At 50.5% G+C, this 20,407-nt stretch overlaps 1 long non-coding RNA gene across 1 annotated transcript; it reads left to right on the top strand.

Annotated features, from left to right (window-relative positions):
- The first annotated feature begins 132 nt into the window (after positions 1–132).
- Positions 133–4,372, top strand: LOC144252275 (uncharacterized). Its single transcript, XR_013342954.1, has 5 exons — positions 133–264; positions 1,241–1,317; positions 1,443–1,514; positions 2,906–3,056; positions 3,978–4,372. It is a non-coding gene; the product is annotated as an uncharacterized LOC144252275 (long non-coding RNA).
- The last annotated feature ends 16,035 nt before the right edge of the window (positions 4,373–20,407 follow it).

The following is a 20,407-nucleotide window of genomic DNA, read 5'->3' as shown; positions in this document are numbered from 1 at the left end:
AATTACTTTTTACTTCTGTGTGTAATGGTTATGAAATAATGTGAATGATTTGCTAAAGCGGGAGGTGAGGGTTGGTGTCAGCGAGAAGGCTGCCTTAAAGTAGTAACATGGCATTGTTGTCTTTCGGTCCACTGAGCCATAATGGCTCTTTTGGTCCATCCCCCGTGAGTGGTGGAGAATGTTCCCCTCCACTGACAGCAGAGCCAGCTGAGAGACCTCCTTCTGCTACTCTTAATCAAAAAGCTATGCCTAGAAACGGATTTGGTGAGCATTCACATGTTGCTTTATAGTAAACTACTTCAAGGTTTTGGGTTTTTTTTTCCCTTTTGAATATTCTAATGAAAACATAGAATTTGGGCCTGTACAATATATAGAAGATAATTTCTTACTTTATCTTAGTGAATGTTTTCTGTAAAATCTGTTCTAGAATAGAAAACATTTTTTTTTTCCTGGAGGTCCCTGTATTGTTTTTTTCTTTTAAATTTTACACTGTGAAGTGTAAACCTTTATCTTTAAATTAAATCTCTATGGTGTTCCTTTCCCAAATATTATAAAAGTAGCCTTAAACTTTATGTAGCATACATATTTCCAACATGAAATACTGAGTCTTATTTCCAATTCTAAATAGGACTGTAGTCTTGGTAAGATTGGAAGTCAGGTTATACAGACTAAAGAAAAGCCAGCCTACACATACTTCAAGTCTATAGCTTAAAGTTTAGGACCAGTACTTATTAATCTGCTGTTCTATCAACCCAAGGCAGTTCTTTATTTTACTTAAGTCTCTTCATAAATTGTGATTTACATATTGGGCAACCCATTTTTTAAAAAAATATTTTTAATTGTAGATGGACATGATATCTTTATTTATTTTTTAAATGTGTGCTGAGAATCAAACCCAGTGCCTCACACATGCTAGGCAAACACTCTACAACTGAGCTATGACCCCAACCCCTGGGAAACCCATTTTTCATGTTGCTTTCTAGTTATTGTTGAATCCTGACCTGACCTGTCCACCAGTGATTTATTTCTTCTGAAAAATACATACAAGGGCTCTGGTCTTTCTTTCCCAAGGGTCAATGGATGGACCTTTACCTCGTACTGGTCTTCTGAGGCATCTGGGAAACCCGTTGCCTCTGGTAAAGGGACCAAGTAACTTCAAAGAATCTGTAATTGTGGATGGATGATTTTTATTCTTTTCATGTTAGAATTAAGTCTGAATCCATTCTTTGATCTCTAACAGACCCAGGATGTGGTCCAGCTCACATGAATAGCAGTTCCAGAAGTTCTTCTCCAGCTAAGGTGACGAATGAGGGTGAGGTAAGTTCTGTAGTTACTGTGAATCATGTGGTCATGCAGGAACATGTAGCTTTCCTACAGTACTTGCTCTTTGCTTTATCCTTCTTTGTGTTCTATTTGTACTATCCCATTTGTTTCTTAAAAAGCAAACTGTTCCCCAAGAACCTGAGACCCCCTCAGTCTCCACAATTACTTCTTTGACTGAGCATCCAGTTGGAGTAAGTACTTAGAGGTTGAGAACTGAATTGGGTTTTATTCTGTGCATTTCTGGGAAGGATATTCAGAGCATGACACTGATCTTGTTTGCTTTAAACTGCATGCAATATTGAGCTTACTTTTCTCCTTAACTTGGGAATGTTGCTTAAGTGTGTACAACTATAATGAACTATAGAATGTGAAAAGTTATCACTCTAACTTTTTATGGTGTTTTGTGTTGAATGTTCAACACAAAACACCATATAAAGTAAAAGTAAAGGCAAAGTAAATTCATTATAAATTATATAATTCATCATTTTTATTTTTGTTTGGAAGAATGTTATTTAAGAATTCCTTCATTTGTGCAAACCCTATTTTGAGTGATTTGAATTAGATTGGTATCAGATTTTCTGAAAGTGAAATACTGTTTCAGTGAAACAATGATCATCTGAAATGACCTCTTGAGCCAGTCCCAAGAAATGGTCTCATTTGTTCACATAAGTGTATTCTCTTGTAACTGTGTTGCTATTATATCCGGTAGGTCTTCTGCAGCTCTATAATAAAATAAATTTTTAATTGTTTAGTTTCAAACCCACTACTCATAGGAAATGATAAATCAATATCTCAAATGGTGTACAGTATATAGCACTGTGATGGAAAGTACTTCTCAAGTTCCAGTGTATATATATTCCAGGAATATACATCTCTAGAGAAATCTAAGGGCACCTTAGATAAGACCCCAAACCCCTTTGTAGTAGAAGATTTAAAAGAGAGCAAAGACCCATTGTTAGAGAGGAGTAGAGGTGGGAAAAGCATGGCTTGGAGGCAAACCTGGGATTGAGTTCCTTTAATATGCAGTGTGGCCTTCAACAAATTATGATATTCCATTTGCTTTTGTTCCCTCTTATTTAAAATAAGACAGTCTACTTAAAGATCTCAGAGGTTGAATAATATATGAAAGACTGACTGAAGATACTCTGAATAGTAGCTATTATTACATGGGTAGAGAATGGATTTTTCATTTTATTCTGTTCATTCTTAATATGGAAGTAATGAGCTATTGTGATGAATGGGAAGTGATGGGGAGGGGGGACTCCCTTTGAAATAGATTGTAGTGAATACAGCATGACATACTTGTCAGAAATCACCTCTGTTAATAACCTCTGCCAGTCCTCTTGCCTTTCCCTTTCCTGTGCAGATATAATCAGTAACAAACTGCTCCCTCTTGTGGCATCCTTCCAACTTCTGTAAGCTGTCGGTGGGAATACACAGGAGGGGTGGGTAGTTTTGTTGCACTGATGGTGTTCTCTGGACAGGTGCCTGTTTTGGGTTTTAGCTTTTATCGGTGTTGGTACTTTGTCTTAATACATAGGAATTTTAAAACTTTTAACTGCTTTCAAATCTTAAATTGCAGGTTCATATGGCTATGAAAGGGCCCCCTCCTTTCTCAGGGGTACCCTTCATGGGACCCCCGATGGGACGGCCTCCACCACCTCCCATTCGGTATGGACCACCACTTCAGCTCGGTGGGCCTTTTGGGCCTCGGCCAATTCCTCCACCATTTGGTATGATGATCTGAACAGTAGTGATTGACTTATAAATCACATTCATCTTTCATTTCTATTGCTTGCTAAAACAGTTGGTTGCTATCTCAGGTCTTTACAATGAAAGGATAAAGCTGAGTACATTTTAACTTTTCCTCCAGTTTTCTGGAACATATGGGACACTACATAATCTTATACTGAGATAGGCAATAGCTATCTCTCATAGACAAGGATAAGGGGCTATATACAGAAAAGCCAGAAATATTACTTCTGCAGATGTTTGTTGAAATTCTGTTGATATGCACTGCAATAGATGGAAAGGTGGATGAGACACATGCCATAACTTAAAATTTTGTCACAGATATGAAAATCCTATAACATAAAGTTTGTAATCGCCCATAATGGAAGCATAAGCAGTAGGTTATAGAATATAGAAAAGTCAAACCCTCCTTATCTTGAGAAAAGTCAGAGGGAAGTGTTAAAGAGGAGGATTTAACAGTGACCTAATAAATATTGCTGATTTAATTAGGTGGCTGTGGAAGGCCTTTTCCAGGAGGGCATGCACCTTGATTCTGATGGCATGTGTAAAGTCCATGCTGAAATACTTCATGAATTTTTAATGGATACAGTAATAAATAGTGGAATTTCCTTTTATCAAAATTTCTTTGATGTAGTAAAGTTCTTATTTCATAATCTATCATCTTGTCATGGTAATATAGTACTTCCAAATATAAATGGAGCTCTTGTGAGATAGAAATAATTCTGCAATTATATAGTAGGGAAAGAAAAAAGACAAGCCTGGAGCTAGGTAGAGCCATGTTTAAATCCTTAATATGTTGCTTCATGGCTGGTTGGTCAAAGGCTATAACTAAACTTGTTCCATCTCAGTTTGCCTCATCTGGCAAGTCAGGATGTTCACCAGACTTCCTTTTTATTTTCCAGGTCCTGGTATGCGTCCACCAATAGGCTTCAGAGAATATGCACCATGTGTTCCACCTGGAAAATGGGATTTGCCTTTTGACCCTCGTGATTTTTTTCCAGGACCCGCACCAGCACCATTTAGACCTTTAGGCTCATTTGGCCCAAGAGAGTACTTCATTCCTGGTGCCCCATTACCACTTCCAACTCATGGTCCCCAAGACTATGGGCCACCACCTGCTGCAAAAGACTTAATGCCTTCAGGCTTTAAAGATGAACCTCCATATACACCTAATTCTCAGATTAGTGAGGGCTGTTCACAGGCCTTAAAACAGGGCCCATAAAGTTAACCTCTGACACTTAGTCAGAAAATGGACTATAAACTATTCATCAAGTTAAAGGATTATTGGCTTCAAAATATAAAATTTTATTTTAAATGGTTTATGTTTTTAGAATGAAGCTGCCTTGGTGCAGTATACATTTTGAGCCAAAATATTTTCCCCCTAAATATCCCCCACTTAAGCTAGAGTATCCTTCCAATTTTAAAATGTGCAATAAGGAATACCTTTGTTTTAGTTAATGTAGCATATACAATTGCTAAATGATTTAGAATGTCATAATTATGGACATTTCCTGTGGAAATGCTTTAAGAACATGTATTTTCATTATCCTATTTTTAGTGTATTCCAGTTGATAACAGTGAAATGGTGTTTTATAAGCTTGATTTTTTTCTCTTTCAATATCTGGTCGCAGAGACTGTTACGCTAAAAATGTTTACTCAAAGATCATAAACTTCTTGCTGAAGTTCTTTGTTGTAATAGTTCATAAAAAATGTTTATTAATATTTCCCAAGTGTCTGTTGATTCATTGGGTCGTCATGAGACTTTGTGCCATTGGGGAAGCATGTCAACTCACTCTCAGAATCCACCCCTAGGCCTCAGAAGCAGCAGGGTCAGGCCTGCTTGGGGTTCTCCACTCAGCCCAGCTTTCCAAGACCCCTGTGTCCCTGCCTGCTGGAGCTTGGGGACCAGCGGCTAGGGCCTGTGGGCTGCCCACTGCTGCCCTGCAGCTTGGGAAGTGGTAGCACGCCTCTGCTCTCCTGCTGCCTCCTGCCACAGTCTAGAGAGCTCTCTGAGCCATCCTTACACCTGGGAGCCACTGCCCATCTTGGGGGGAGACTGACCCCATGCAAGATGTAAATAGCAACATTCTCAAATACCTGGGGAGGGCCGAGGGGCCTGGCGGGAGGGGCTGCAGGGTAAGGCCAGGAAGGGACACTGCTGTGAGGCGGGTGCAGGGAAGGGAGAGAGGAGGGAGGGTGCTGGGGGACTGGGTAGGGCAGAACTGGTAGGGCCAACACCTGGAGGGCCAGAGCCTGTGTCCCCACTCCCAGCTGAGGGGTAGAGGGTGCTGGGCTTGGGGCGAGGAGGGACCACCACGAACCCAGCTTAGGTGTATTCTGAGGGCGAGGTCGGCACAGAAGCTGCCTGACACAGCCAATGCCCGGGGAATTGGGGGAGGTGAAGACAGGCGCTGACTTCTCTCCCAATCACCAGGCCTGATGGGAGCAAGGCTGCCTTTTGCTGGGTGAGTACTGAGGGGGACCCTGCCTGGGGCTGGGGGCTTCCTGGGATCCTCTGGCCCTCTGTGGAGCCAACTCCCAAGTTCAATGCCTGCCTGCCCAGATGGGTGTTTTTGAGGGGACAAAGATGGCTTAACTAAAGGTCTGGAGACAATGGATGTCCCATGAGATCCACTCTGAAGTGCAAGATTCAGCTGGCTCCAGTGGACTCCTGCTGTTGACCTGCACCCCTGGGAGCAGTCTACCAGCTGCCTACAGTGGTGCCTCTGGGGACAGGTTGCCCGTTCTGGCAGGGACCTCCCACCAGGGAACATGAGAGCCTGTGGTGCCCTGGCTTCCCCCTGTCCCCAGGAGCTGGTGTCTCCTGGGTGCCTGAGTCAACACCCATCTCAATCCTGTCCCACTGTCCTGGCCATGAGGATATTTCATCTCTGGTGGCCACTGCTGTGACTCCTGGACTGTCCTGTTGGCACCAAGCCTACTTCCCAGAAAGCAGTGGGTGTACAAGAGACACCAGGAACAGGACCACGGGGACGCCCGGCCCACAACCCATGTGAGATGGAGGCTGAGATGGTGGGGCCTTTCCAGGACCCCCCCACTGCCGTTCTCTCCAGGAACAACCTCCAGCATGCCCAAGGCCGTCCACCCACTTCCACGGCCACGGGGACTGGCCTGCGTGGAACATGCCTGGCTGGAAACCTGCTGTGGGCTCCTGGGGAAAGCATCATGTCCCACTGAGCAGCTGGGACTCCTCGGTGGGCAATGAGGTGACTGCTGCTGTGTGGAGGGGTGGGGGTGAGTTACCATTCGCTGAGCGCCATCCTCCTGTCGTAGACACGGATGGAACCGTCACCAAGGCCAGCCACAATGAGCGAGCGGTGGGAGTCGCAGGACAGACTTGTCACGCAGCTGTCGGCGCCTGTGGGGATGTCCTGGCCCAGACAGAGAGGGCTGAGATGGGGCACCGCTACCCCAAGCCCACATGGGCCTCACCTCCCTCCCTGGGGACTGCGGCCTTTGCCTCCACCTGCCAGAGGCCATCGCAGGCTGAGGAGCTCAGATGGGAGGGAAGGGCAGGGGCACATGGGACTCGGTGCAGCCAGATCTGCCTGAACACCTGCCCTGCACCTGCGCACTGGCCAGGGCAGGCCGAGCTCCGGCAGCATCCTGGAGGCACCCAGGGCCACCTGGCTATTGGCCAATTAAACTTCCCAACACCATCTCCCTCTTTCCTGAAGAGAGACAAAGTACACTTTGGCAAGGAGAACTCCTATTAGCTACCCCTGAGGACTCCTGATCAGTCGAGGGAAGAGCGGAAGCGTGGACCCTGCTTCCCCTGGTGGCTGCACACAGCAGGAGGACTGATGAACGCCAGCAGGGGGAGCTGCAGGCAGCAGATGGGCCTGTGGGGGCAGGGAGGGACGCGTGCTTTCCAACCCCAGTGGGGACGCTGCGGGAAATCTGCACATGTGGACTCTGTGTGAGGGGCAGGCCTTTGCAAGAGCCCCCCCACTTCTCCCTGCACCTTGAGGCAACAAAATACCCAGGAAGGCACCAGGACCACAGCTCTGGGCGAAGGCAGCTGAGAGTGGGGGAGGAGGTGGGTGGCCAGGGACACTCTGGCTCTGGAGGCCCTTACACTCCACAGGGAGACGGATCTGAGCATTAGGGTCTCCATGCTTTGCCCTTGAGGAGTGGGCACCTGTCAAGCTCCCCAGCAGGAGCACAACGAAAGTTGTTTGGTGCCATCATGGGATCTCCGAGCACAGTAATTGTGAGAGGAGGTGACCTCAGGCTGCAGCTCTCCCGGGCGTCACCACAGTGCCTAACAGTGGTGAGGTCCAGCCTCATGTCCAGCTCCTGTCACTCCTCCTTCCTGGCTCAGTTCTGTAGCAATGTGGAGCAAGCAGCCTTCTTGCCACCAAGGGGCCAATGTCTCTCCATCGGTAGGGAGGACAGGAGAGGGTGGGGAGGTCTCTGCCCTGTGCCTCTCCAGGGACTCTAGAGAAGGGTGTCCTGGGCTAGAGCCCTCAGGTGCATCCCTGAGGTAGCTGTGGTCTTGCCTCTGCTCCTAAAGCGGTGGGCACAGCTGGATTTTAGCAGGCGGCCTGTATGGCCCTCTCACAGGTGTCTTAGGCAAAACCAGTGCAGATCCCTTTCTTTATTAAAACTAAAAAGAAAAGATGCTTTAAGCGGTGGGGCTGTGGCTTGGTGGCAGAGCGCATGCTCAGCACTTGAGAAGCCCCGGGTTCACTCTCAAAAAAAAAAAAAAGCTTTGAAAAGCACACGAATAGTTAATCTTCTAATTTAAAATATTTCACCCCACTGATTTCTGATACTCCCTAATCTGCCAGATAAGACAATATTTAAAAATGATCAGGATTAGCTTAGACTTAATTATGCTGCAGCGCAGGGTCAGGTGCATGATTACTGTGCAGCCAAGGTGGTGATCAGCTCCGAGGCTGGGAGTCTGTTCTCGCCAGCAGCAGGCGCCATCTTGCCCATCTGCTTCCCTGGAAGGCTGAGACGGGCACAGACCAAGCTTGCTCTGGAGATCTGGGTCTGGGTTATTTGAGCAAGGGGTCTGTTCTGTGCAGGGGGAGCGGAGAGCCTGGGGGAAGGGGCTGCACGGGGACCAGAGGTGCTTGTGGGGCCCACCATGGTTACCTGCACCTTCATTTCACGGTCGGTGTCCCAGATCCGGACAATCCGCACATCCCCTGAGCTCATGAGGAGGCCAGTTTCTTGCTCCCAGTCCACCACCATCCCAGCTCCTGGGGAGGCAAGCGGGACACGGGGTCAGTCCCTGGGGCTACTCCAGGCAGCCACTCAGTCAGCGGCTCCAAGGAGCACTGCCACCCCTCCCACCATTGGGCAGGTCCCCACCTCCTCCTGAACCCAGGCTGGGGCTCCCAGGGCAACGAGCTCAGGCTGCTGCGGTGGTGGCAGCCTGCCCTGGAACCCTCCACACTGAGGCATCTGCGAGAGGGAAGAGTACTGGGGCCCAGCCACTTGGGAGGCTGAGGTGGGAGCACCAAGTTCAAGACTGGCCTGGGCAACGCAGAGAGGCCCCGGTTAAAAATAGGAAGGAAAGAAATGAGGGTGTCCTTTTCTGTCTGGAACTGGACAGGGAGTTATACACTCGCATCATAGTTTCTACTTAATACAAAAATATTTTGTGTGTGTGGTGCCGGGCATGGAATCCAGGGCCTTCCACATGCCAGGTGAGTGCCCCACTGCTGACCGACGTCCCCAGCCCCACACGGCTTTAACTGTGTAATTATAAAGGTTTTGAGCATACACGAAGGAACACGGTGGAAACAAACCCTTATAACCCGCCACCCAGATCTGACAGTCCCCAGCAGTTTGTTTTTTGGGGGGTGGGGCTGGTGGGGCCCAGGGCCTCGTGTGTGTGGCACCCGACTGCCCAGCTGCGCGCCTGCCCCAGGAGTTGCACTGTGGCCACATGTGCACGTGCCCCTGGGCTGCAAAACCTGCCTCCTCCAAACGGAGCAGCACAGCGCTGCACGGGAGTCCGACCTCCCGCACTTGCTCTTCCCTCTGAGGGTCTTCCGACCCGGTCCAGAGAGGCAGCTGCCATTCAGACGTCTGTGAGGCACTCCACCGACAGTCATATTAGCTATTCCCTGGTGGAAACCACATCTCAAGCCACATCTAAGTGTGTCCTCTCGTGCAGTAAGCAGCCCCGGAGGGGAGCTGTGGGGCAACGTGCTCTGCACCACATACTTTCTCCAGCTGTGGTCTCCTTATAACAAAAGGGAGGGAAACTGAAGAGGAAGTGTCCATGCAATCTGGCCGGTGTGGTCGGCTGCCTGGGCACCAGGCAGGCTAAGGTCCAGGATGAGGGTCTGTGGGGACTGGCACCTGGTGAATGCTGAGAGAAGCAAGGAACCCAGAGCACATGAGTCACCCTCTTTGGACCAGAGACTTCTCCCAGGACGCAGCTCAGCCTGGGTCCCGGCTGTCCTGTGGTGCCACCACCTCATCCTCCTGTGCCCTGGGCCTTCCAGCTGCTCCTACCGCCTGCTTCCAACCAAGGCACCATAGCCTCGTGCAGCCTGGGCCCCACCCTCTGGCCACTGTCCTCTTTTCTTCAAATAGCCTCCGTGGAAAAGGAGAACACAGGTAGGAGAGCGACAACATTGCTGGGACCTGGATGTCCCTGGAGGGAGGGCATACCTGTCCCCACGTGGAAGTCATGTGACAAGGTACCAACCACATAGCATGGGGTGGGGGCAGGTGGGCTTGATGGCACCTTGTGCAAGGCCAGAGCCCCACGTCTAGGTACACCTGGACAGCCAGTTTGCAACTTGAGAGACCCAGCTGAGTAGAGATGTGGAAGTCCTCTAGGACAGTGCTGATGTCTGTCCATCTGCCCTACAGAGGGAAGCAAGCCCTAGGTCCTGGGCAGCCAAGCCTGCAGCGTGGAGGTCTTGGTGGAGCAGAGGAAGGGATTCTGGAGGGGAGGCTGCTGTGCCCAGGTGTGTGTAGCTCGCTGAGCAGGAGCCATGGGGGCACCATGCGCCAGTTCAAAGTGTGCTTGTGCCCTGCTCACCCTGAGTACTGGACTGGGAGACACTGCACTCCCCAGAAGGCAGAGGTCCGATCCCTGCTTGACGAATCCTGGACACAGGCCTTGGATGTGTGTCCTGATACACAGCCTGACCAAAGAGCTAATTCTTTCCTTAAAACAGGGAGACAAGGCAGGACAGAGCAGAGAGCGTGGAAGTCAGACCAGCCACCCGCATCCCAGGCCTGGTAGTGGAGAGCCAAGCCTCGCCCTGCGCTGCCCTGGAGCACAGCTGTAGATTTGGTGCCTGCCAGCCAGTGGCTAGGCGCCCAGCTTTGTGGCCAGCCCAGAACTGACCTCTGCGACTTGGGGAGCTCTGCCTCTGGCTTGTGCCTCTGCATGGCCACCTGCCCCAGCCTTGGGGCTGCTGCTCTGTATACCTCCTTGGTTGCTCCAGTTAATGAATAGTAACCACTGACCAAAGGCTCAGGTCAACGTTCACAGGCCGAGGCTGGACCATCGCACTGCTCTCGGGGCCAAGGTGGTGGGACAGTCTCGCCCTGGCAGCCTCACGCTCCACCCTGGGAACAGAACGGGGCCCTCCCTGACTGACAGGGTGTGGAGGATGGTCTGGTTCTGCCTGTGTCTTCACAGAGACCACTGCTGTCCTGTGGCACAGCTTCTCACGTACGTGGGAGGGTGTAACCAACCACTGGGACAATGTAGCGAGGACACTCCTGGCCCCACACAGAGGAGGGCCTCTGGTCTTTCTTTAGGGTTTCAGAGACGGTAGTTGTGTTGCTCTTTCCCTGACACCTGCCCCAGCCCTGTGGTCTAGTTTAGTTTTCTCTGGGGAGATCGGACACTGAGTCTCCATATAAAACTTTTACAGAGGTCAAGGTTGAGTTTTCTCAACCATCTTGAGTTTTCTCACTCATCTTCCCTTTATCTTGAACTTTTAATGTAAGAATTCTTACAAAACACTAAGATGTGAGTCCAGAAGGTTCCCTGGCACATCCCTCCAACACCCTGTAGGCCCTGTGGCCCGAGGACAGGCAGCTGTGACTCCACATTAAAGATGGGCTAGGACAGAGAGCTCTGGAAGGCAGGTCTCCCTGTGAACCTAGATTCTGCAGCCGACGACCCAGAAACACACTGGCTATGGGAGGAGTGAGGTTCTACTTGCTTATAATTTGTCTCAATAGCAAGGTCCAGAGAGAAGGGGCTCATTTTGATGTTCTCTGCAGGAGAGAAGGGTAGGGACAGAACTGAGAGAACCAGGAGAGGCCCCACACAGACAGGGGCTGGGAAGAGGACTCGGATGGGGCTGTGGAAATCACAGGCAGGAGGAGGAGCAGCCAGTTGTCTAGTTAACAGTCAGCTATTCAGAGAAAGTAGAAAATGTTCCTGTAAAAAATCACAAGATAAAAACTGCCCCGCTCACTCTTGTGCAGTCAGAAAGGTTTCTAATCCCTGTGAAGGAAAGCCACATTGGTCCCTAGCCCTAAGACTTTGGTTGCCAAGGTGTGATGGACACACTGACAATGAGGGTGACTGTGCTCTCAACCAGGACTGGACAGCGGTCATTTCAAGCTGCACCCACTGACAGCGTGTGCTCGCATACCTGGCAGGGTCAGCGGAAAACAGCGGCTTACTTATTCCACAACTACTGCCTGCTGCCTCTGAGTGGGGCAGGAATCCTGCAGGGGCCCCTCAGCTACTCTCATCTGCAGTGTCCAAGCCTCCGACCTCCCGTGGGAAGGAACTCAGACACTCTTGCAGCTGGTGATGGTCCCAGGGTGGACACTGGCCTCAGGTGCACGGGAGCAGCGCTCAACACTGCTGCGGGAAGCACTCCTGGCAGGACCAGTCGCTTTACAGCCCTCACTGCTGGGAACCTGCCCGCCCTGCTGCTGCATGCTGGGGCAGCTCCCGCTCCTCGGTGCCCAGGAGAAAAGCCAACCCTTCGGAAAACGTCAGTTTATCCCAAGTTCAAGAGAAACATGCTCTGGGCACCTAGACCATTCTTCCTTCATCTTACGTCGATGATGGAGAAGAGGCAGCATCCAAGCACTGCCTGAAGAGCTGCTCACTGCCTTCCAGAAATCACCACCACGGCCACCACGGCCACCACAGCCACCACCACCATGCAGTAATAAGGGCAGGCCTCCAGGTCCTCAGCTACCTTCCAGAAGTCGCCACCCCCCCCAGGCCTGTTTCAGGAAGCCAACCTCTGCTACAGGTGAGCGTGCTGGCTTCTGAACAGCGCCACCATGGCTCTAAGGACGGTTCTCTGTCCACGCCAGGTCTAACTGGCTACCCTGCTTGCTTAAGACTTGCGTGGATATTCACTCTGTAAGTTCCAGTGCCTGCTTTCTCCTTCCTGTCCTGCCTCTTGCTTTCCCCGCTGCATATACGCGTGCTGACGGCCAAGGCGCTGAGCCAGACTGCCCCAGCCCGTGTGTCACTGCAGCACAGGCTGCACTTGCAGTCAGGGTGGGTTTCTCTAGGACCACCCTGGACACAGGGCAGCTTCATGCTCAGTACAAACTGCAGAAGGCAGGAATGTGCGAGGCAGAAACCAGCTCAGTGCCTCCAGGCCATGCCGACCGGCCCTCTGGGAGCTCGCACTCGGGTGCCGCACGCACAATAAGGGCTAGGTTTTAGCCTGCTTTTTTTCCCCCCAAATTTAATCATGAGCATTTCCTTATGCCATTACTTATAAAGCTCACCAAACATTAAGTACTTTTCAGCCATTCAACCTTACTGAACATTAAGTGGATCCCAGTTCCATTCCTGAGTGGTACAGGGACCTTCTGCGTCTCTGATTATTTTCGTAAGGTAGCACCTAAGCAAACTAGCCGCAGGTTGAGGGGGACGGCTGCCGGGGGCTTCCGATGCTGACTGTGGAGCTTCTTTTTGGAACGACTGGGCCATTTTACATTCTCCGTTTAGAAATGGAATAGTGTACCCTGCTTCCCTCAGCAAGGGGCTCCAGGGACTGGGGCTTTGCTGCTACCACAGGTGCTAATGGTGAGGCTGTATTTTTTAAAAATATTTTTTATTTTGATTTATTTGTTTTCTTTTATACGTGGTGCTGAGGATCGAAACTAGTGCCTCATGTGTGCTCGGCAAGCTCTCTACTGCTAAGCCACAACCCAGTCCCATGAGACTGTGTTTTAGGCCTGTGTCAGGTCCGCTGGGGTGAGAGGGGAGCAGTGTGGAGCTGGGCCCAGAGAACAAGGCGGCCACAGGAAGGAAGGGGCGAAGTCCAGGAATGTGCTCTATGCTCACGGGGACCATCACACTGGAGGTCATGCTGTTGGTAGACCCTGTTCCTCCTGCGTGGGAAGGGGGCTTGAAGCAACAGCCACAGAGCCACCGTGAACACAGGACACATCTATGCTATGGCTGGAGTTGAATCAGACTCCAAAGCTGGTCCTGAGGAACAAGCCCGAACGTGCTGGTACTGGTCCAGCTAGCGCGGTCTCAGCATCCCCAGAGTGGAGTGTCACCAAGCACGGACGGCCCTTGGAAGTTGTGTGGCCTTACCAATGAGGATGGAGTGACACCTGTGGCCTGGGACTGTGGCAAGGCAGCCTGCTCCTCCCTGGGAGAACAGGAGGGAGCACAGCCTGCTCCTGGGGCTGTTCTGTCTTGCTGCTCAAGCACCCACCGTGACAGCAATGGGCACCACCTCCAAAGGCCACCAATGTGGCACAAAGGAGTCACAGAGGCCAGCAGCGAGGCTGGGGCAGCAGAGGGGACTCCCTGGGCCAGGGGCCAGCGGCAGGACAGGGATTTGGCTGCCAGGATCACTGGGAAAGAGTGGAGGTTAGGCTCTGGAACCGCCCGCGCTGGGGACGCACCTTCATGACAGGCTGTGCGAAGTAGCGGGCGCTCCAGTCTCAGAAGCCCGTCTGCATGGCAGCGCAGACGAAGCTCTTGTATCCAGTGGCATCATCGGCATCATCCGCAGTCTTCAGGGCATCAGGAAAGGGGAGGTTAGCCGGGAAAGGAAGGAGCAGTCTCACTGTCCCTCCCTCCCCACATGCCTGTGGGAGGTCCTGGCTAGGGACAGAGGTCATGGACAGCTGGGCATGATTGCTGGGGACGGCCCCTCTGCCTCCCTCTCACTTGGGCATCCTGGTGACCAGGTGTCTCTGATCGTCTGGACAAGAACTGGGGGTGTGGGTGAGAAGCAGGACCGGCATCTGCCCTGCTGCCCCCGGTTTGGCCAGAAGAGCCACGGCCCCTCTCCTGGGCCAATTCCCATGGCTAGCTTTGAGGGGCAGGTGGGCCTCGCATGGTTTATCAGTTCCTCAGTGCCTGGCCAGGGCTGCTCCCCTGGCTGAGCCCAGCTGGGTGTGGGTGGGCTGGGCTGCTGACCTCTGTGCCCTGATGCCAGGGGCTGCTATGAGCCCTGTGCTCTGGCTGTGTCCACCAGGTGCAGGGCAGCCCTGTGGGGAAGGCTGCAGCAGTCCCCTGGCGCCCCGGTGCTGGGGTGGGTTTAGGCCACTCACACCCCTCCTGGCACAGAGGAGCCTGGGTGGGGCCATGAGAGGTGCCCGCTTCCCGGAGAGCAGTGGCTTTGGCTCTGGTGAGCCCCAGGATGGGTCAGGTGGGGGCCACCACGCTGCTGCACCTCTCTGCCCCCAGCTGGCATCAGGGCCCAGCCAGAAGGCTGAGCACTGACACGGAGAACTGCCGGTCACCACAAGGTAAGTCAGGGTCCAGGGCCAACCTGCAAGGCAGGGACTCTGGTGCCCCCTGGACAACAATGAGAGGGCCAGCTGCAGAGAGGCGCTCAGCACTGTGGGCGCCTGGGGCTCAGCACTGTGGGCGCCTGGGGCTCAGCACTGTGGGCGCCTGGGGCAGCCAGATGCCCTCAGCACGTCCTACACACCCTTCTTTGGTCCTCCTGTCCTCGATGAGAAAGTGGCAAACAGCCTGGACAGGACAGGAGGCCTGGGTCAGCCACACTCCCATGGCTCTCAGCCTGGAGGGAAAGCACGGACTCACCCACCGGATCTCCTTTCCGCTGAGGAAAGAGGAGCAGGGTGCTGTGTGTGGAGTAACTGGAGGTTCATGGGAAGCAGACAGCCCCCAGCACCACACCAGAGCAGCTGCCACCCGAGAGGAGGCGTCGCTGCTCACCCAACAAAGGGAACGACAGGTCAGCTCACCGCTAGTGCTGTACCGTGGGGTCGCCAGGACTCAGGGACAAGATGGGGGACCAGGCTGAGGACAGAGGGGCGCACAGCGAGAATGCCAGGACCCAAACCCGAGGCCTCGCCCTGCCCTGCCCACCAGAGGCCAAGCCCTCCACCCGGTCAGGATGCTCGGTGCTTGAGGTCAGAGCTACAGGAGGCGCAGCCTTCTCACCTGATCTGGACCCCTGTCAAACATCTTCCGTGTCCGGGGGAACTGGTGGGAGTCAGGGGTGTACTGCGTCCCTGGGGGGCCCGGAACTGGTCATTCCCAGGAGTCTGAAATTGCCTCGGACCCTGCTGTTGTTCTTCATTAGTATTTGAAGGACACTGTCACATATGAGAGCATGTGGGGGTTCTGCTTCACCTTGTAGGTACAGCCGAAGGAGCACTATTAAACATCAGTGTATTGATTATCAGAAACACAACAGTCTGGTGACAGTGGAGTCTGCTTGGACCTGCAGGGTGGGTGGAGACAGGCTCTTTCTCTGGGTAAATATTGCTCTCATTTAAACATAGCCGCAGGCTCTTGAGCTTTGAATCCCTGCACAACGAATTCTAAACATAATGAGGAATAGTGGAAAAGGGAGTTATTGAACTCAGCATGATCAAGTCCGAAGCACCTCAGAGTAGACTTGCTTTAAGTTATATGAAGGCATAGGGGACTGTGAACTTCCTCAACAATGTAAAATTTTATAATGGATGAGTTACTGATTGAATGTATTAGATAATTTCCCACATCAAATAAACATGTGAATAAAAATGTTTGGGGCCTGTGATATGTAGGCATATTGCATAGGTATATTAAATGAAAAGCGTATAATATGAATTTATATAAAATAATTGTATGTGACAGAAAATTGCTGTTTTCAAAGTACTCTTGAATATTCATATTGTGTATTGATAATGCATACTTTGAAAATTCAAATTTTTTCTTCCTTGAAATTATTCAGGCATTTCATTTTCTCCAAATACGAATACTAGTTCATAATTTATTCCATAGTGTAAGTGTGAGTGACAGCTGAGAAGTCAGACAGTATCTTCCTCACAAACAGCATCCTGGGTGCTCCCGACCTTCTCCCAGCTGAATCTGGAATCTCGCAGAGTAACCCTTCCCAGAGGTCTTCCCGTGGGTGCACACCTTCCCCTACCATGCTCCTCCCTCACCTTGACTTCAAAGTGGAGTATGTGGCTTCCTTGTTTTAGGTGGATTCTTCTAGAACATTCTCCCTGTCTCCTTAAAATCCCTCAGCTTCAACTTTGCTGAGGCAATCCCTTCTTGAAGTTGCACATCACAGATGCAGGCTGACTCCTCCTTAGTTTATGAAATCTTACCTGTTGTTCACTGTGTGCCCTTCTAACCCAAAATTTCAATTCTTGATTATGTCCCTAGACATCTGTGTGATCTTTCCAAACCCTGATATCTATGTTATTTGGACTTTGTCATTTCCATGAGTATAACTTCTACTTTGTTGCTACCAAAAATGTCAAAACATTTATAACCTATCTTGACAAAGTTAAGTGCTTCCTCTTCTGTTCCAAGATCCTTAACACCTTGGACAGCTAGTGTTAAAGTGGCAGAGCTACCTGCACATTGCTCACGATCCTCTTTCTCACCAGTGTGCATGAATAGGAACATCTATTTGTGAAATCCTATGATCTAGCCCCAGCTCTAGCACCTGGTAGGTGTTCAGCTCATGTTTGTTAAAGTAAAACATTTATTTTGCTTTGGTGTCTGTTCATGGCTGGCTGTAGTATGTTTATGTGTGTAATACACAAATAATACAGTGGAAACTATGTACATAATCTCTGTGTTATAAGGCCCTTTTAGCTCTAGAATAGAGCAGTTTGTTGGTCTTAGACTTTCGGTTGCAGATTGAAATGATTAACTGCAGCTGGAGGGAAATTTTTAAAGTAATCACCAAGATTATCTTTATCTAATATGTCCTTCATAAAGAAAGAATGTTGCATTTCAAGAAAGGAATCTTTTGCCCAATTTACTGTTTTATTTGCTTATTTGTGTTGAGCAAAATCCTCATTCTTTACTGCCTTTGGAAATACAAGCTTTAAAAAATTTCCTTTTGGGCCATGACTATAAAACCAGTGGTTATTCTAGACCACCACCATCCAATAGAGATTTAATAGGAGCCACAAATGTAAGCCACATATATAATTTTAAAAGTTTAGTAGCTACATTTAAAAATGCAAAAAGTAACAAAAGCAATTAATTTTAATAATAAAGTACATTTAACCCAATATTATCATTTAATCAAATATCATCATTTTAACACATACTCAATATAAAATATATTTCTGAAATACTGTACATTTATTTTTTTAGCAAATCTTTGAAACTCAGTGTTCATTTTACATGTATACAGCACACCTCACTTTGAACTGGAGTAGGTGGTCACTATCATACTGGACAGTGAAGTTCTAGCATTTAAGGAAGCTTTCCTTAAATGTGGACTTTACCTGCATCCATTCGATTAATCCTCACAACTACTCTACAGTTGACACTACTGGGCTCATTTTATAGAGGAGCAGACTGGGATTTGTGCACATTTGTATTTTGTCTGAAAACAAAATACATTTGTTTGTATTTGTAGTGTAGTGGAATAGGTACTGGGTCACAGGGCTTAAACTTTAAAATCATGGCCTGAACTGAAATGGGAGTGGTGGGACCAGGGGGTGTGACAGATTCTGAGAATTTTCATGAGAAGATATTGAAGATTAGACACAGGGGTGGAGGCTGACCAAGAGTAGGTAACAAGGTAATGGGAAACTAGTCTGAAATAAGGAAATGTTTTGAAGCAAAATGTGGGGGAAAGGAGCAGGATTAGTTTACCCAGTGAGACTCTGCCACCCCTGTCCCTCGGAGTTCATTCATTCACTGCCAGTAAGTTTGGCAGCTGTTCTATTGCCACATACTTAGAACAGAGTGACTTCTCTTCTTACATTTTAAACTTCCCTCTGCTACACAAAGTTTGGGTAAGAGTATATGCTATGGTGACTGGGATGAATTAAGGTCAGAGTCTCTGAACAACTCCAATGCCATGGCTTTGTTATAAAGGTCTGCAAAATATTATCCTGGTGTCATGGATAATACAAATGTGCACAAATGGCAGTTTCCTTCTTTTGCTTCACACAATGTTAAAAATGAGTAAAATGTGTTTCCCATTGCACTTCCTCTGTGCTTGGGGACTCAGTGAACACATTTTAAGTTTCCACATCTTTATAAAAATGTTTTGTTTTTACAGAAACATGTTTTTGATCAAGAACATAATTTCATGATTGCGTGTGTTTCTGAAACAAGTATGTATATGGAACAAGTGCATGAAGGAAAGCCTGGGTTTTGGTGGCCAGTCCCAGCACTGGACATTCTTTAACCTCAGCTTTACCAACAACTTGTTAGATGATCTCACGAGAAAGAGCCGTGTTCTGCCTTGACAAATCTGTCTCCTTCTCTCTACTATCTCTTATTCTGGATATGAAGAACTAGAAGTACAAGTAAACAATTTCAATCTTTTTGTTGTTGTTGTTGTGGAGCTATATAGAAATTTAACTTCAAGATTCATGTAGTATCAGATTTCAGACAAACTACACAAGAAATAAAATTAAAAACATTTTTGAATGGGTGGCTCATTTTCTAATATATTTCTGAATATTAAGTTATTTTGCCCTGCCTACCCAACACATATCCTGCACCCTACATTTTGTGAGGCAGGTGGGAGATACAATCCCCGAAATACTGTGAATAGTGGCATTAATGGGAGAGCGCGCGCCCCTGCGCGAGGGGACCCTGGGTGCCTAGCGGGGCCTGGCCAGGCACACTTAACATGTCCTTCATGTTCCCTGCTCAGCCACCCGCTGTTAAAAATAGAACCGCACTTTGCAGAGAGATTCTCAAATGACACCCACCAAGTGCCCATTAACTCATCAGAGTGGTGATTCCAAATTGATTATTTCGAGTGTAAGACATAATAACATGTTCATCATGGAAAATAATTAGCGGTGGAGTGGGCCGGGATGGCCTGCTGCCCGCCTGCCCGGCTCCCCCGCCCGGGCAGAGAGCTAGGGACGGGTGTCGCGAGGGCGCCGCCGGCTTCCCCGGGTCACCTGCCGGACCCGTCGGCGGGCCCCGGGCCTCTCCAGGCTCCTCGTGCGGCCGCTCCAGCCTGGCAGCGGGGGGCCGGACTCCTGCGGGCAGCCGGCGAGGATGACCCCGCTCCCCCGCCCACGCCGCAGCACCCTGCGCCCCGCCGCACCGTCGCCTAGGAAACCGAGTGGCTCCGCAGCATCCCGCTGACACGCGCACGCGCACGCATGCCCCGCGGGAAGGTCAGGCCCCGCGCTGCCCGCGCATCCCTCCGCCCCTTCCCCGCAGACCGCGCCCCCAGGAGCGCCGAGACCCGACGCGGAGATGCCCACCCCGGGGAGGGGAGCGGGGCGAGGCGCCCCCTGGGAGAGCCTGTCTAGGGCCTTCGTGGGTGGAGGGCAGCAGGCAGCCTGGGAGAGCGGGGCAGGGCTCTGGAAGCGTCCTGGCATGCTGGGGGCGGGCGCAGGTCCAGATCTGTGTCCTCCGGGGAGCCGGCTGGGGAAGGCACCCGCCTCCTCTGCGTTTCCTGCCTCAGGGAGAAAGCGTCTGCAGCAGGAGTGTTTGGGAAGAGGCTCTCCCCGCCCTGGTGGGCGGTGGTCCCCCAGAGCCCCCTCCCCCAGTTCTGGGAACCCCTCTCCTCCTCGGCTATCTGCTGAGTCCTCCTTGAACTTGCCTTCAGCTGGAGAAACCAGCCTCCCCAGTGTCACCCGCCTTTGCCAGCTGCCTGTATTCCCCATGCCCCGCAGACACGGTGGGTGAAGGCTGGTCGCCTTGTCTCCCCTGGGGCAACTCCAGGGCCCCCCAGCTCCAGAGCTGCTGCAGGATGGGGGGCTGTGTGGGGGCTGCACAACAGCTCCCTGTCTCCTCTCCAATCACCTCCCTGCAGGAGGCCCTGTGAAGGCCTGTGACTGCTGAGCACCTTCTTTCCTTCCAGCCCCCCTCCCCGACTTCTTTAAACACCTACTGTGTGCCACACTCTGTCCACAGGGCTAGGTTCCTCTTCTTTTGGACAGTTTGTTCAAAAGACAGAAA

The sequence above is a fragment of the Urocitellus parryii genome, unplaced genomic scaffold (genome assembly GCF_045843805.1).
Source record: "Urocitellus parryii isolate mUroPar1 unplaced genomic scaffold, mUroPar1.hap1 Scaffold_40, whole genome shotgun sequence".
Lineage (NCBI taxonomy): Eukaryota > Metazoa > Chordata > Mammalia > Rodentia > Sciuridae > Urocitellus > Urocitellus parryii.
Note: the sequence above shows the minus strand (reverse complement) of the source record. Positions and strands in the feature narration are given on the sequence as shown.